The sequence below is a fragment of the Salvelinus alpinus genome, chromosome 14 (genome assembly GCF_045679555.1).
Source record: "Salvelinus alpinus chromosome 14, SLU_Salpinus.1, whole genome shotgun sequence".
NCBI lineage: Eukaryota > Metazoa > Chordata > Actinopteri > Salmoniformes > Salmonidae > Salvelinus > Salvelinus alpinus.
In genome coordinates, this window is record NC_092099.1 from 49,657,245 (window position 1) to 49,672,642 (window position 15,398).

Here is a 15,398-nt window from a genome sequence, read left to right on the forward strand (position 1 = left end):
ACAGCGGTGGTTAATATAAGCCTAGCATTCAGTTTGGTACAGCGGGGTTAATATAAGCCTAGCATTTAGTTTGGTACAGCAGGGGTTAATATACGCCTAGCATTTAGTTTGGTACAGTGGGGTTAATGTAAGCCTAGCATGTTGTGTGGTACAGCAGGGGTTAAGATAAACCTAGGATTTAGTTTGGTAAGCCTCGCTGTTCTGGGTGTCTGAACTCAGAAACAATGTTTCACTTTAGAAATTTGATCTCTGTAGTACCATACATAGAGTGAACGGTGCCCAGACGAGGCAACTTTTTTTGAGCAAATCGAAATCACGCATCAACGTCATTGTCATGGACATATCCAAGTAAAAATCCCAATTGAATGAAAGCTCTAACAAACAAAAATGCAGCTAGGTTCATTGTTTGACGTGACTGAGTTAGCTGAAGTTGACGAGCTAGCTAGTAAGTGACACGAACCTTAGCTATCCAGCCTGCATAGCAACCAATTTGTTTAGAATGAACGACCAGACCTTTTGCATAGCAACTATGCAACAATAATTAATGACTGGCTCGCGTCTGTAGCAACATGACCAAAATAACTAATAACCAGATTTTTGTCCGGACTATATCTTCTGGTGGGAGAATTAAATTGTATGAATTGACTTATCAAATTAACGTTTTAATGAAAATATATAATTCATTGTTATTTTTAAATACCATGTCAGGCTGAACAACCCCATTTACCTGTGACTGTATTCATGATACAGCACAGCCTCTTGTGGCTTATTTAAGCAATGAGGCATGAGGGGGTGTGGTATATGGCCAATATACCACGGCTAAGGGCTGTTCTTATGCGTGACGCATCGCGGAGTGCCTGGACACAGCCCTTAGCCGTGGTATATTGACCATACACCACAAACCCCCGAGGTGCCTTATTGCTATTATAAACTGGTTATCAAAGTAATTAGAGCAGTAAAAATAAATGTTTTGTCATACCCGTGGTATACGGTCTGATTTACCACGGCTGTCAGCCAATCAGTATTCAGTGCTCTAACCACCAAGTTTAAAATACTTAAATAAACCCCATCATAATTTGAATATAGTACAAATCCACTAAATCCTATGAAACAGACATCCCAGTATCAAGACCATTAGCTACAACTGTTTGTTTCAATATGAGCTAACTGCCTTTGAGGAGCATATAAATGCGCTAACTAACAGGTGCATACCATACCTGTCACATATCATATTAATTCCATAAAAGACAACCCTGTCCACATCATCGCCTGTCCCACAGCGCGTCCTCAGGCTCTGCAGAGACCACACCTGCCCTCTCCTCTCCTGGGGGAGGCTTCCTTCCTCGTCGTCCATTTTAAACAGCCCCTCAGTTCAACAGACACATCAGACAGAGCCCTTGCATATGCCACGAGGCGCTAGTATCTACTCCATACAGTCTCTTTCTCTCTATCTCTCTTCCTTTCTCTGTGCGGCTCTTCCATGAAAAAAGCCATATTTGATATGTGTTTGATATGATCATAAAAATAAATAGACATGTTTCAGGTCTACTGCTGGCTCCAGGTGATCCGCACGCTCTCCTGTCTCTCCTGTCTGCCGCTACCACTGCCTGGATAATGAGAGATGAGGTAGAAGCTACCGGAGGAAAACTGCTCTCTCTGTTCTACCTCTCTCTCTTTTCTCTCTCTCTCTCTCTCCCTCTGCCTGTGAGCGGTGCAGATCACCTGAGTGAACAACTGGAGGGGAAGGGGGAGGGGAAGTTGGAGGGGAAGGTGGAGGGGCAGGTGAGGGGGAGGTGGAGGGGCAGGTGAGGGGGAGGGGGAGGGGCAGGGGAAGGTGAGGGGGAGGGGAATGAGTAGGTCAGGAAGCGTGGTCTGAACACTGTGGAAATGAGGTGGCTGACTTAGCTACTGCAGGCTGGAAGTGGTCCAACATCCATCTAATGATAATCCCAGGCAGACAAGTAGGGATTTTCCATACACAGGGAGGTGGGAAATAAAAGTGTAATATTATTTATTGAGAATATTACATGGAAATAGCCTACAGTATGATTGATTTGCCATAATACCACAACTACTCTCAGGGAAGTGAAATGTAGATGTTTCCCATACAGTAGCTGTTGCATTTTTTATCAGCTGGCAGAGTAGGCAGGAGGCTTTACAAGGTGTGTGTGTGTGTGTGTGTGTGTGTGCGTGTGTGTGTGTGTGTGTGTGTGTGTGTGTGTGTGTGTGTGTGTGTGTGTGTGTGTGTGTGTGTGTGTGTGTGTGTGTGTGTGTGTGTGTGTGTGTGTGTGTGTGTGTGTGTGTGTGTGTGTGTGTGTGAACGTCAGGGGTGTAACAGCCAGGAGGAAGGGGGTGGTTCCACTGTGCCAGTGCCTGCCGTGAGGCAGAAACAGTAGCCTGCCTCTAATTGAATTAAACTCCCATTTATCTAGGGGGTCCTGAGCTGGAATTTATCTAGGGGGTCCTAAGCTGGAATTTATCTAGGAGGTCCTGAGCTGGAATTTATCTAGGGGGTCCTGAGCTGCAATTTATCTAGGGGGTCCTGAGCTGGAATTTATCTAGAGGGTCCTGAGCTGCAATTTATCTAGGGGGTCCTGAGCTGGAATTTATCTAGGAGGTCCTGAGCTGCAATTTATCTAGGGGGTCCTGAGCTGGAATGTATCTAGGGGGTTCTGAGCTGGAATATATGTAGGGGGTTCTGAGCTGGAGAAAAGGAGAGAGAACTATGAAAGAGAGAGCAAGAGAAAGATTTACTCCGGCGCCCAGACGGCACACCTTTCCCCTTACTCCCTCCCTGCTTTAGTCTCTCCCTGCTTTACTCTCTCCCTCCTTTCCTCCCTCCCTCCTTTCCTCCCTCCTTCCTTTCCTCCCTCCTTCCTTTCCTCTATTCCTCCTTTCCTCCCTCCTTCCTTTCCTCCCTCCCTCCCTCCTTTCCTCCCTCCTTCCTTTCCTCTCTCCCTCCTTTCCTCCCTCCTTCCTCTACTGCCTCATTGCTTTACCCCCTCCCTCCCTCCCTCCCTCCCTCCCTCCTTGCCTCCTTTCCTCTCTCCCGCCCTGGTTTCCTCCCTCCCGTTACGCAGCCACCATCTGTGGCCTGCCTGAGCACATGTCAATCCTCTAGATAAATGTTCAAGGCCCCTACCGGCCCCCTACCAGCTCCCTACTGGCTCCCTACCGGATCCCTACCGGATCCCTACCGGATCCGTACCGGCCCCCTCACACACACTTACACAAACAGTTTTAGACATGCATAGCGTACACACAAAAAGCCAAATAGTCTTCCTTTGGATAGCCTATTCACAAGACTGGAGGAAGTTAAAGATAGAAAACTCTCAAAATGGTTCCTTCACATGGTGGCTGAAGGAAAGCCAAAGCCTTTAGAAACAAAGGCCAAATCAGACAGAAGGGTGATGTCCTCACATGGAAAGGATTACAAGAAAAATACAAAGGAGTGACTGATGATCAACCCACATGAGCAGATGAAAGAGAAAATAAGAGGCTATGAGTACAGAGGGAGGATTTAGTTGGATCATTCTGTAGAGTCATGAACTACTGTAGATAGATATGTATTCCTGTTTGGAGTGAATACGGGTCAATTCATATGCAAATGTAGGAGCAGTTGTGCAGCAGTCAGCCGCCTCCTGTGTGATTCTATCTGGCCGGTCCGTCTCTAGCTGTATAGAACTGTTACAGAACCACAAACACACACAAACACATCACAGGCTTTTCTCAGAACAAACAATGCTACTGGTTACAAACCTGGACTGAAACTAATGCCCTATGAAAGGCAGCCATTCTGAACATACACTTTACACCGTTGGGTCTTTAAACAATTCCTTTGTTCTGTAATAAACTGCCAAAATAACTGCCACGATCAATTTAGGCTTTTCATTTGCTCTGTGATGTTGACCTGAATACACTTAACTAAATGGATTTTGCTATTGGCTGCAGGTTAGCCATCGATTTCACGCTAATGCTATTTTTAGGACGACGATGAGGTGCTCCATATTTTGCATTGATTTCAGAGGAATAACAAACCCAATAGGAAAAATTATCCTTATTTTGAGTGCATCTATATATTAAATCGAGCCCAGACTCTCTCTCTCTATATCTATGAATCTATCGCTCACTATATATATATATATATATATATATATATATATGTATATATATACAGTGGGGAGAACAAGTATTTGATACACTGCCGATTTTGCAGGTTTTCCTACTTACAAAGCATGTAGAGGTCTGTAATTTTTATCATAGGTACACTTCAACTGTGAGAGACGGAATCTAAAACAAAAATCCAGAAAATCACATTGTATGATTTTTAAATAATTAATTTGCATTTTATTGCATGACATAAGTATTTGATACATCAGAAAAGCAGAACTTAATATTTGGTACAGAAACCTTTGTTTGCAATTACAGAGATCATACGTTTCCTGTAGTTCTTGACTAGGTTTGCACACACTGCAGCAGGGATTTTGGCCCACTCCTCCCTACAGATCTTCTCCAGATCCTTCAGGTTTCGGGGCTGTCGCTGGGCAATACGGACTTTCAGCTCCCTCCAAAGATTTTCTATTGGGTTCAGGTCTGGAGACTGGCTAGGCCACTCCAGGACCTTGAGATGCTTCTTACGGAGCACCTCCTTAGTTGCCATGGCTGTGTGCTTCGTGTCGTTGTCATGCTGGAAGACCCAGCCACGACCCATCTTCAATGCTCTTACTGAGGGAAGGAGGTTGTTGGCCAAGATCTCGCGATACATGGCCCCATCCATCCTCCCCTCAATACGGTGCAGTCGTCCTGTCCCCTTTGCAGAAAAGCATCCCCAAAGAATGATGTTTCCACCTCCATGCTTCACGGTTGGGATGGTGTTCTTGGGGTTGTACTCATACTTCTTCTTCCTCCAAACATGGCGAGTGGAGTTAGACCAAAAAGCTCTATTTTTGTCTCATCAGACCACATGACCTTCTCCCATTCCTCCTCTGGATCATCCAGATGGTCATTGGCAAACTTCAGACAGGCCTGGACATGCACTGGCTTAAGCAGGGGGACCTTGCGTGCGCTGCAGGATTTTAATCCATGACGGCGTAGTGTGTTACTAATGGTTTTCTTTGAGACTGTGGTCCCAGCTCTCTTCAGGTCATTGACCAGGTCCTGCCGTGTAGTTCTGGGCTGATCCCTCACCTTCCTCATGATCATTGATGCCCCACGAGGTGAAATCTTGCATGGAGCCCCAGACCGAGGGTGATTGACCGTCATCTTGAACTTCTTCCATTTTCTAATAATTGCGCCAACAGTTGTTTCCTTCTCACCAAGCTGCTTGCCTATTGTCCTGTAGCCCATCCCAGCCTTGTGCAGGTCTACAATTTTATCCCTGATGTCCTTACACAGCTCTCTGGTCTTGGCCATTGTGGAGAGGTTGGAATCTGTTTGATTGTGTGTGGACAGGTGTCTTTTATACAGGTAACGAGTTCAAACAGGTGCAGTTAATACAGGTAATGAGTGGAGAACAGGAGGGCTTCTTAAAGAAAAACTAACAGGTCTGTGAGAGCCGGAATTCTTACTGGTTGGTAGGTGATCAAATACTTATGTCATGCAATAAAATGCAAATTAATTATTTAAAAATCATACAATGTGATTTTCTGGATTTTTGTTTTAGATTCCGTCTCTCACAGTTGAAGTGTACCTATGATAAAAATTACAGACCTTTACATGCTTTGTAAGTAGGAAAACCTGCAAAATCGGCAGTGTATCAAATACTTGTTCTCCCCACTGTATATACCGTATATATATACAGTACCAGTCAAAAGTTTGGACACACCTACTCAATCCAGGGTTTTTCTTTATGTTTACTCTTTCCTACATTGTAGAATAATAGTGAAGACATCAAAACTATAAAATAACACAAATGGAATCATGTCGTAACCGAAAAAGTGTTAAACAAATCAAAAATATATTCTTCAAAGTAGCCACCGTTTGCCTTGATGAAAGCTTTGCACACTCTTGGCATGCTCTCAACCAGCTTCATGAGGTAGTCACCTGGAATGCATTTCAATTAAAAGGTGTTCCTTGTTAAAAGTTAATTTGTGGAATTTCTGTCCTTCATGCATTTGATCCAATCAGTTGTGTTGTGACAAGGTAGGGGTGGTATACAGAAGATAGCTACTTGGTAAAAGACCAAGTCCATATTATGGCAAGAACAAGAACTTTGAACGTTTCTTCAAGTAAAGTAACAAAAAACATCAAGCGCTACTGTATGGTTCTGTATTTATTTTCTTAGTCAACCTTGTGTTCTGTTTCGTTGTGTTCTTGAACGTAGCCTTGTTTCTTTGTGTTTTTGAACGTAGCCCTGTCTTTCATTTTTGTTCAATGTTTTCACCTGTTTTAGTTACTCACTTGGTCTCATCAGCTCCTTATTTAGTTCAGTTCATTCTGTTTGTGCCTTTGTGAGGTGTTGTTCGTTTTGACTCTACTAAGCCTTTTCCTAGTTCGTTTGTGAGAACCAGTTATAGCCTTCAGTCCTCGTTTTGATTCACCTGCCTGTTTGCCTACCTGTGTATGATCATTGCCTGCCTGTGACCACGATTCCTGCCTTCTGCGAAGGCGAAATAAACACGTGCCGCGCTCTGCACCTGAATCTACACCTTTTTCTCCCTGAGTATTCATTATAGCTATGATGAAACTGGCTCTCATGAGGACCACCACAGGAAATGAAGACCCAGAGTTACCTCTGCTGCAGAGGATAAGTTCATTAGAGTTAACTGCATCTCAGATTGCAGCCCAAATAAATGCCTCACAGAGTTCAAGTAACAGACATATCTCAACATCAACTGTTCAGAGGAGAATGTGTGAATCACGCCTTCATGGTCAAACTGCTGCAAAATAATTATTACTTAAGTACACCAATAAGAAGAAGAGACTTGCTTGGGCAAAGAAACATGAGCAATGGACATTAGACCGGTGGAAATCTGTCCTTTGGTCTGTTGAGTCCAATTTTGAGATTGTTGGTTCCAACCATGGTGTCTTTGTGAGATGCAGAGTAGGTGAACGGATGATCTCCGCATATGTGGTTCCCACCGTGAAGCAAGGAGGAGGAGGTGGTGGTGCTTTGCTGGTGACACTGTCTGTCATTTATTTAGAATTCAAGGCACACTGACCCAGCATGGCTACCATCGCATTCTGCAGCGATACGCCATCCCACCTGGTTTGCGCTTAGTTGGACTATTATTTGTTCTTTAACAGGACAATGACACAAAACACACCTCCAGGCTGTGTAAGTGCTATTTGACCAATAAGGAGAGTGATGGAGTGCTGCTTCAGATGACCTGGCCTCCACAATCACCCAAACTCAACCCAATTGAGATGGTTTGGGATGAGTTGGACTGCAGAGTGAAGAAAAAGCAGCCAACAAATGCTCAGCATATGTGGGAACTCCTTCAAGACTGTTGGAAAAGCATTATTCATGAAGCTGGTTGAGAGAATGCAAAGAGTATGAAAAGCTGTCATCAAGGAAAAGGGTGGCTACTTTGAAGAATCTAATATATAATGGTTTTTATATGTGGTATTTCATAGTTTTGATGTCTTCACTGTCATTCTACAATGTAGAAAATAGTAAAAAAAATAAAGAAAAACCCATGTCCAAACTTTTGACTGGTACTGTATATATCTAGATTGTGACTTGCTACTTGTTCTTGTACTGAGGCTAAATGTGATTTTCACCTTTGTGGTGCAGATGGCACCAGAAGGGGCCATTGGAACATTAAGAGAGTTTTAAACCATGTTTCACAATCAGAAAAACAGGTTGCTCATGACATTTTCAGGCGGAGGAAGGAGGAGTGGTAATTCTGCCTAATCTGGCTGGCATATCAAAACATGGCCCTGCTGTCAGAGTGGCAAGTAAAGACAAAATAACACACATAGTAGTCATCGCTCTACTCGCCTCTGCTCTGCTATCAATTTAGGTAGTCTTGTTTGTGCAAAGTTTAAATCTCACCGAGACTCGTAAATATTGAGGAGATGTTTAATTTAACATAACCTTTTTGGAATGTTGGAGCTGGGGTTAAAGCAATATTTTCACAAACCCTGGAAATGATGTTTGTTATCTCTCCTTTTAAATTATTTGTAGCCTAAATATTAGTAGCCTAATAAGAGAAGAGACCTATCCCTTCCACTCTCTCTTTACACGCACACACGCACGCGCGCGCGCACACACACGCACACGCACACACACACACACACACACACACACACACACACACACACACACACACACACACACACACACACACACACACACACACACACACACACACACACACACACAGAGAAACACACACACACACACACAGAGAAACACACACACACACAGACACACACACACACACACACACACACACAGGAAGCTGGTGACAGCAGCAATGCGTGTCTAACTTTGTGTTGCAGGTTGTGGTGATGGTCTGTGCCAGGTTGGTCCTGCTGCCTGTTCCAGCCTTTCAAGTCCTCACCATCTGCCTAGGGAGTCCTGTCACTCCATGGTTAGGTTCTTTTAACTGACAGGGGAACCCTGAACAACTGTCCTATCTCCTGCTGGGCCTCTGTTCAGACTCCACTTCTTTCCTGCCATCATCAATTGCAATCAATCGATCAAATGTATTTATAAAGCCCTTTCTACATCAGCCAATAACTGTTATGGGGAGCTTAGTTGATCACACTCATGGGTTGTGTGTGTGTGTTTATTGGTGAGACACTGGAGTGGAAAATAAATTAACTGGGCTAAATATATGCACATTTGGATGAATACATGTAATCAGTGTGTAATGAATTTATCTGAAGCTGATTAGGAGCATTAATACATTTATCCGCAGTGCTGGTTCCATCTGATAGTGCCTTACTCTTCCTATCAGATGTATTAGGCTGCTACAATAACATAAGGTGCTGTTGGTATAGATTACTATTAGCTCTTTTGTTATCTTTCATGAAAATCTCAGGAAAACCTAAATTGCAATTAAGTACTGCACCAGAGTACTTGGTAGCTGTTTTACATCTCATTGTGAGTGACGAGAGAGAGAGAGAAAGACAGAGAGAGAGATAAAGAGGGAAAGAGAGACAGAGAGACACACAGAGACAGAGAGACAGAGAGAGTGAGAGAGTGAGTGAGAGAGTGAGAGAGAGAGAGAGAGAGAGAGAGAGAGAGAGAGAGAGAGAGAGAGAGAGAAAGAGAGAGAGAGAGAGAGAGAGAGAGAGAGAGAGAGAGAGAGAGAGAGAGAGAGAGAGAGAGAGAGAGAGAGAGAGAGAGAGAGAGAGAGAGAGAGAGAGAGAGAAAATAATTAGGCATGAGGAGCATCTCTGGTCTGGTCTGTGGTAACTGCAGTCACACCATGCCAGTGACCAGCTGGCAGTGTAGGCAGCATTCATTCAAAGATGTCTGTGTGTGTGTGTTTGTCCGTGTGTGCTAGTTGTTAGTGGAGGTCCCACTGATAGTAACTGCCCACTATTGAGCAACAGCAAATGAATCCCAGCAGCTCTTTCACATGTTTCACACATCCACTAGGCTACATCCACTGGTACACATCCACTAGGCCACATCCACTAGGCCACATCCACTAGGCCACATCCACTAGGCTACATCCACTAGGCCACATCCACTAGGCCACATCCACTAGGCTACATCCACTAGGCGCCACACTGTAATGTTATCTGTCAGTTAACCAGGCCAGGATATCTGTTGTCAAAGAGATACAACAGCTCACATCTATAACAAAAGGGATTTAGGGCATCTGTGAATGTCTTTTAGTCAGGGGCTGAATGAGTGTGTGTGAGTTCTTAGGATACCTGGAAAGGTGATAATTAGAGCAAATGGATAATTAGGCTGCAGCTTATGTCACTCGAATAGGGATCTGGCTCGCACGCTGCTAAGCTATGGAATCCCCTTGTACCCTAAACACACACACACACACACACACACACACACACACACACACACACACACACACACACACACACACACACACACACACACACACACACACACACACACACACACACACACACACACACACACACACACTGCTTGTACAAGCCATTAACAATGCTCCAGGACGGACGATTATGAGCTTAGCTCCAGTGCATATTTGAAGCACCATTGTTCCTGCCACTTTCTCTGGGAGACCATGAAGACTATAAAAACTAGCCTTTTCCACTTGGGGGTTCCTCAGGGGAGAGAGCCGCGGATCAAACTATCATCCCAGATAGAAGTCGTATCAACTCCGCCGAACCCGTAACTCAGGCATCATCCTGAGCATGGCTACAGACTCGAGACCAAGGTGGGGGTTGGGGGGCGTTGTGGAATCACAGGACAGGGACATGCATTAACTACGACCTCTTCTGCTCTAATGTGAAAACATAAAGTAGTTCGGTGAGCACTAGGAATCACTGAACATTCAGAAATACACTATAGAATGAACAGCGTGGCGGGGGCCTTTTAGGGCTTGTCAACTACTGTGTATTTCTTATGAAAGTCAAAGATGACCCGGCTCTGCTGGAAACCTAACCTTGTGGAGATGTCTGGGCACGCTAAACCTGATAATTTCTCAACTATGCAGATGGAGAATCTAAGAATGGAGAAAATTACTGCGGGCTTCAGGAGAGAGCAGGGCAGTAGCGATGCCGTTGGTTTCCATCGCCAGCCAACCTGTTGGCAGATAGGGCTATCATTATGGCTGCCATACCCAGCCTTTCCCCGATGCGGTCCACCATTTTGAAAACAAAAAGGAGAGTCGCTCTGTAATTCAACCTGACTGGTTCTGTTTTCTTCAACTTCAACAGCCTGTGAACAGTCTTTCTGGGAATGGGGAGGTTTTGGGGTGCTGCTCTCAACTTCAAACATGCAAAAACAACAGAAATGTCTCCGAGCTCCCTATTAAAAGTGAGACCATGGCCGTGCTTTATCTTGTAGGTGGCTCCTTATTTCTGAGGAGAGCCCCTTTGAGTAACACTATACCTCACCAGGGTTTAGAGAGACTGACCGGCGCTGGTGGTCCTTTACAGTCTGACAAAGGCAACAAATTAGCCCCTCGCAGGAATAGGAGTGTGAAAACATCAGAGAGGAAAGAGAGAGAAAGAGAAGTGTATTTATTTTGCCACACTGTTTTGTTATTTTCTGTTATGATCTATTTCTTGTACAGCCTAGTTTCACCCTGGTGTGTTTAGGTCTCTATGTGTGTGTTCTTGTCAGCCCTGCTGCCTGTGTGCAAGGTGTGAAAAAGTGAGTTCCTCTTTGAACATGTCACGGGACGACTGCTATGTAGCACAAAATACTTCTGAGGGGAGCTTAATCAGGTTTTGGCACCTTGAGCTGGGCTGGCTGTTCTAGAGGGAGCGTTAACTGTGGTGCCCCTCGCCCCTTTGCTTCATACCACCCCAACCAGCTAACACAATGCCCCTCACAATACATCAAACATTGAGGAGTAAAAAAACAACAACAACAAAACAACTGTTTTCAGAGTCTAGAATATGTTATTAGATATTACATAGTAATTATTCAATCTTACTGTAATGTGCTTTTAATGTGATATGATGTCATTATTTAATGAAGCCACATGTTTTAAAGTTCATATCAGTTCTGTATGCATATGCCACGTAACAGTTCCAACAGCCAGTCCTCTCACCTCAAGGAGCCAGTAACATTTCTGCAACGGTGAGTCCCTGAGTCACTGCTGTCTCCCTGATAAGAGTCTCTGAGATGGATATCAAATGGGCACGGTGTGGGTGTGTGTTTGTTTCAAGTCACACGCACAAGTACAGTGAAATGCCTTTCTGTCAAGCTCTACACCCAACAATGCAGTAAACAATGCAGTGTTAAAAACAGCATCAAGTCGAACAAAAACAAGAAACAAGAAATAAGAACACGAGTAAGAAGCTATATACAAGGTCAGTTCCAGGGTCAGTAGCTATATACAGGGTCAGTTCCAGGGTCAGTAGCTATATACAGGGTCAGTTCCAGGGTCAGTAGCTATATACAGGGTCAGTTCCAGGGTCAGTAGCTATATACAGGGTCAGTTCCAGGGTCAGTAGCTATATACAGGGTCAATTCCAGGGTCAGTAGCTATATACAGGGTCAGTTACAGGGTCAGTAGCTATATACAGGGTCAATCCCAGGGTCAGTAGCTATATACAGGGTCAGTTCCAGGGTCAGTAACTATATACAGGGTCAATCCCAGGGTCAGTAACTATATACAGGGTCAATCCCAGGGTCAGTAGCTATATACAGGGTCAGTTCCAGGGTCAGTAGCTATATACAGGGTCAATAGCTATATACAGGGTCAGTTCCAGGGGCAGTAGCTATCTACAGGGTCAATTATCTGGTCAGTAGCTATCTACAGGGTCAATTCTCTGGTCAGTAGCTATATACAGGGTCAGTTCCAAGGTCAGTGCCAATACCATATTTACAACGTGCATGGATACTGGAGTGGTAGAGGTAGATATGTATAGGGGTAAGGTGACTAGGCATCAGGATATATGATAAACAGGGTAGCAGCAGCATATATGATCGTTGTATGTGAGTGTGTGTGCGTGTGTGTGTGTGTGTGTGTGTGTGTGTGTGTGTGTGTGTGTGTGTGTGTGTGTGTGTGTGTGTGTGTGTGTGTGTGTGTGTGTGTGTGTGTGTGTGTGTGTGTGTGTGTGTGTGTGTGTGTGTGTGTGTGTGTATTGGAGTGTCAGTGTGTGTGAGTGTTTAGAGTCCTGTGAGTGTGCATAGAGACAGTGCAAAAAATAAAATACAACTCAGATAGTCCATGTACTGTAGCCATGTGGTTAACTATTTATAGTCACATGGCTTGAGGATAGAAGCTTGTCAGGAGTCTGTTGGTGTCAGACTTGATGCACCGGTACTGCGTGGAATCAGAGAGAACAGTCAATTGCTTGGGAGGTTGGAGTCTTTAACGATTTTGCAGGTCTTCCTTTCACACCGTCTGGTATGGAGGTTCAGGATGGCAGGGAGCTCGGCCTCAGTGATGTACTGGGCTGTCCGCACCTCCCTCTGTAGCGCCATGTGATCGAGGGTTGCCATACCAAGCGGTGATGCTGCCAGTCAAGATGCTCTCAATGGTGTAGCTGTAGAACGTTTTAAGGATCTGAGGGCCCATGAAAAATCTTTTCAGCCTCCTGAGGGGGAAGACTGCGTGCGTGTGGACCATTTTAAGGTCATAGTGATTTGGACACCGAGGGACTTGAAGCTCTCGATCCACTCCACTGCAGTCCCATCAATCAGCTCCTTGGTCTTACTGACGTTGAGGGAGAGGTTGTTGTCTCGACACCACACTGCCAGGTCACTGACCTCCTCCCTATAGACTGTCTCATCATTGTCGGTGATCAGGACTACCACCGTCATGTCGTCAGCCAGCTTGATGATGGTGTTGGAGTTGTTTAAAAAAAAATGTATTTACCTTTATTTAACTAGACAAGTCAGTTAAGAACAAAATATTATTCACAATGACAGAGTACCCCGGCCAAACCCTAACCCGGACAACACTGGGCCAATTGTGCGGTGCCCTATGGGACTCCCAATCACGGCCGGTTGTGATACAGACTGAAATTGAACCAGGGTCTGTAGTAACGCCTCTAGCACTGAGATGCAGTGCCTTATACTGCTGCGCAACTCAGGAGCCCTGAAGTCATGGGTGAACAGGGAGTACAGGAGGGGACTAAGCACACACCCCTGTGGGGCCCCTGTGTTGAGGGTCAGCATTGTGGAGTTATTGTTGCCTACTCTCACCACCTGGAGTCGGCCCGTCAGGAAGTCCAGGATCCAGTTGCAGAGGGAGGTCTTACATTTACATTTTAGTCATTTAGCAGACGTTCTTATAAAGAGCAATTTACAGGAGCAAATAGGTTTAAGTGCCTTGCTCAAGGGCACATCGACATATTTTTCACCTATTCGGCTCGGGGATTCAAACCAGCAACATGTCGTTTACTGGCCCAATGGTCTTAACCGCTAGGCTACCTGCCACAGAGGGTCAGTCCCAGGGTCCTAAGCTTTGTGACGAGTTTGGAGGGGACAGTGGTGTTGAACTCTGTAGTCAATGAACAGCATTTTCACATACTGTAGATATTACTCTTATCTAGATGTGTGAGGGCAGTATGGAGTGCAATTGAGATTGTGCGATCTATTAGGGCAGTATGCAAATTGGAGTGGGTCTAGGGTGTCTGAGATGATGGAGTTGATGTGTGCCATAACCAGCCTTTCAAATCACTTCATTATTACAGATGTGTGCTACAGGACGGTAGTCAATGTGGCATGAAGCCTTAAGAGTTCTTGGGAACAGGAATGGTGGTAGTCAGCTTAAGACATGCTGATTACAGACTGGGATAAGGAGAGTTTGAAAATGACTGTGAATATGCCTGCCAGCTGTTCTGAGCATACTCTGGGAACGCGCACTGGAATATGGTCCAGCCCTTCGGCCCTGCGATTGTTGACATGATTAAAGACCTTACTCAAGTCTGCCTCGGAGAGCGAAATCCCCCAGTCGTCTGGGTCGGTGACAGCCCTCACGCACGGCACGGTGTTGTTATTGTCGAAGCGTGCATAAAATGCATTAAGTTCGTCAGGTAGAGAGGCATCGTTGGACAGATCATGGCTGGGTCTTCCTTTGTTATCCGTAATGGACTGTAGCCCTTGCCAAATGTGGTGGGCCGCGGAGCATGTGGAGTATATTGTATTGTCCTTTTGCTCGTTTGATGACTCTGCGGAGGTCATAGCTAGACTTCTTGTACTTGTTCCTGTCCTCAGCCGTATCCTCAGGGTTGTCTGCGATAGCCCTGTGTGCGGGAGGTAGCCTGTCCTTTATCTTCGTGCCAACCTCAGTGTTAATCCAGGGCTTTTGATTGGGGAAGCAGCGAACCTTTACTGTTGGGACAACATCCTAATTAAGCCGGTGACAGAGGTGGTTACCTCGTGATGACATCGGCAGAGTCTCTGAACATATTCCAATCAGCGCTAGTGAAGCAATCCTGTAGCATAATCTCTGATTCTGATTATAATTTCTCAATGGAGAGGTCACTTCCTGTTTGAGCTTCTGTTTGTAAACAGGAAGCAGGAACGTGGAGTCATGATCTGATTTGCCGAATAGAGGACGAGGGAGGGCCTTGTATGCTTGCTTGTGAGTAAAGTGAAAGTGGTCTAGGACTTTATTGCCCCTAGTGGCGAAGGAGATGTGTTGACTGAAGTTGGGCGTCACGTGTCTTAATGACCCAAAATTTAAATCACCGGCAACAAGAAAAGCAGCCTCCGGGTGCAAATTTTCCTGCTTGTTTATAGCCTTGTACAGTTTGTTAAGTGCCAGTTTGCTGTGTGTGTGCGTATGGGTGGGTGTAAGTGGGTGAGTGAGTGTGCCCTTCAG

General features: G+C 45.1%; 1 protein-coding gene across 5 annotated transcripts in view; it reads right to left on the minus strand.

The window, feature by feature from the left end:
• LOC139539014 (zinc finger E-box-binding homeobox 2-like) overlaps positions 1 to 15,398 on the minus strand; it is an 82,709-nt gene that overhangs the window by 20,356 nt on the left and 46,955 nt on the right. The window contains exon 1 of one of the 5 annotated variants that reach the window (XM_071341683.1): positions 1,218 to 1,577. The exons of the other annotated variants lie outside the window; for them this stretch is intronic. The gene's annotated coding sequence lies outside the window, so the exon portion shown is untranslated. Of the gene's footprint in view, positions 1 to 1,217; positions 1,578 to 15,398 lie in introns of those variants that run through there. 5 annotated transcript variants of the gene reach the window in all.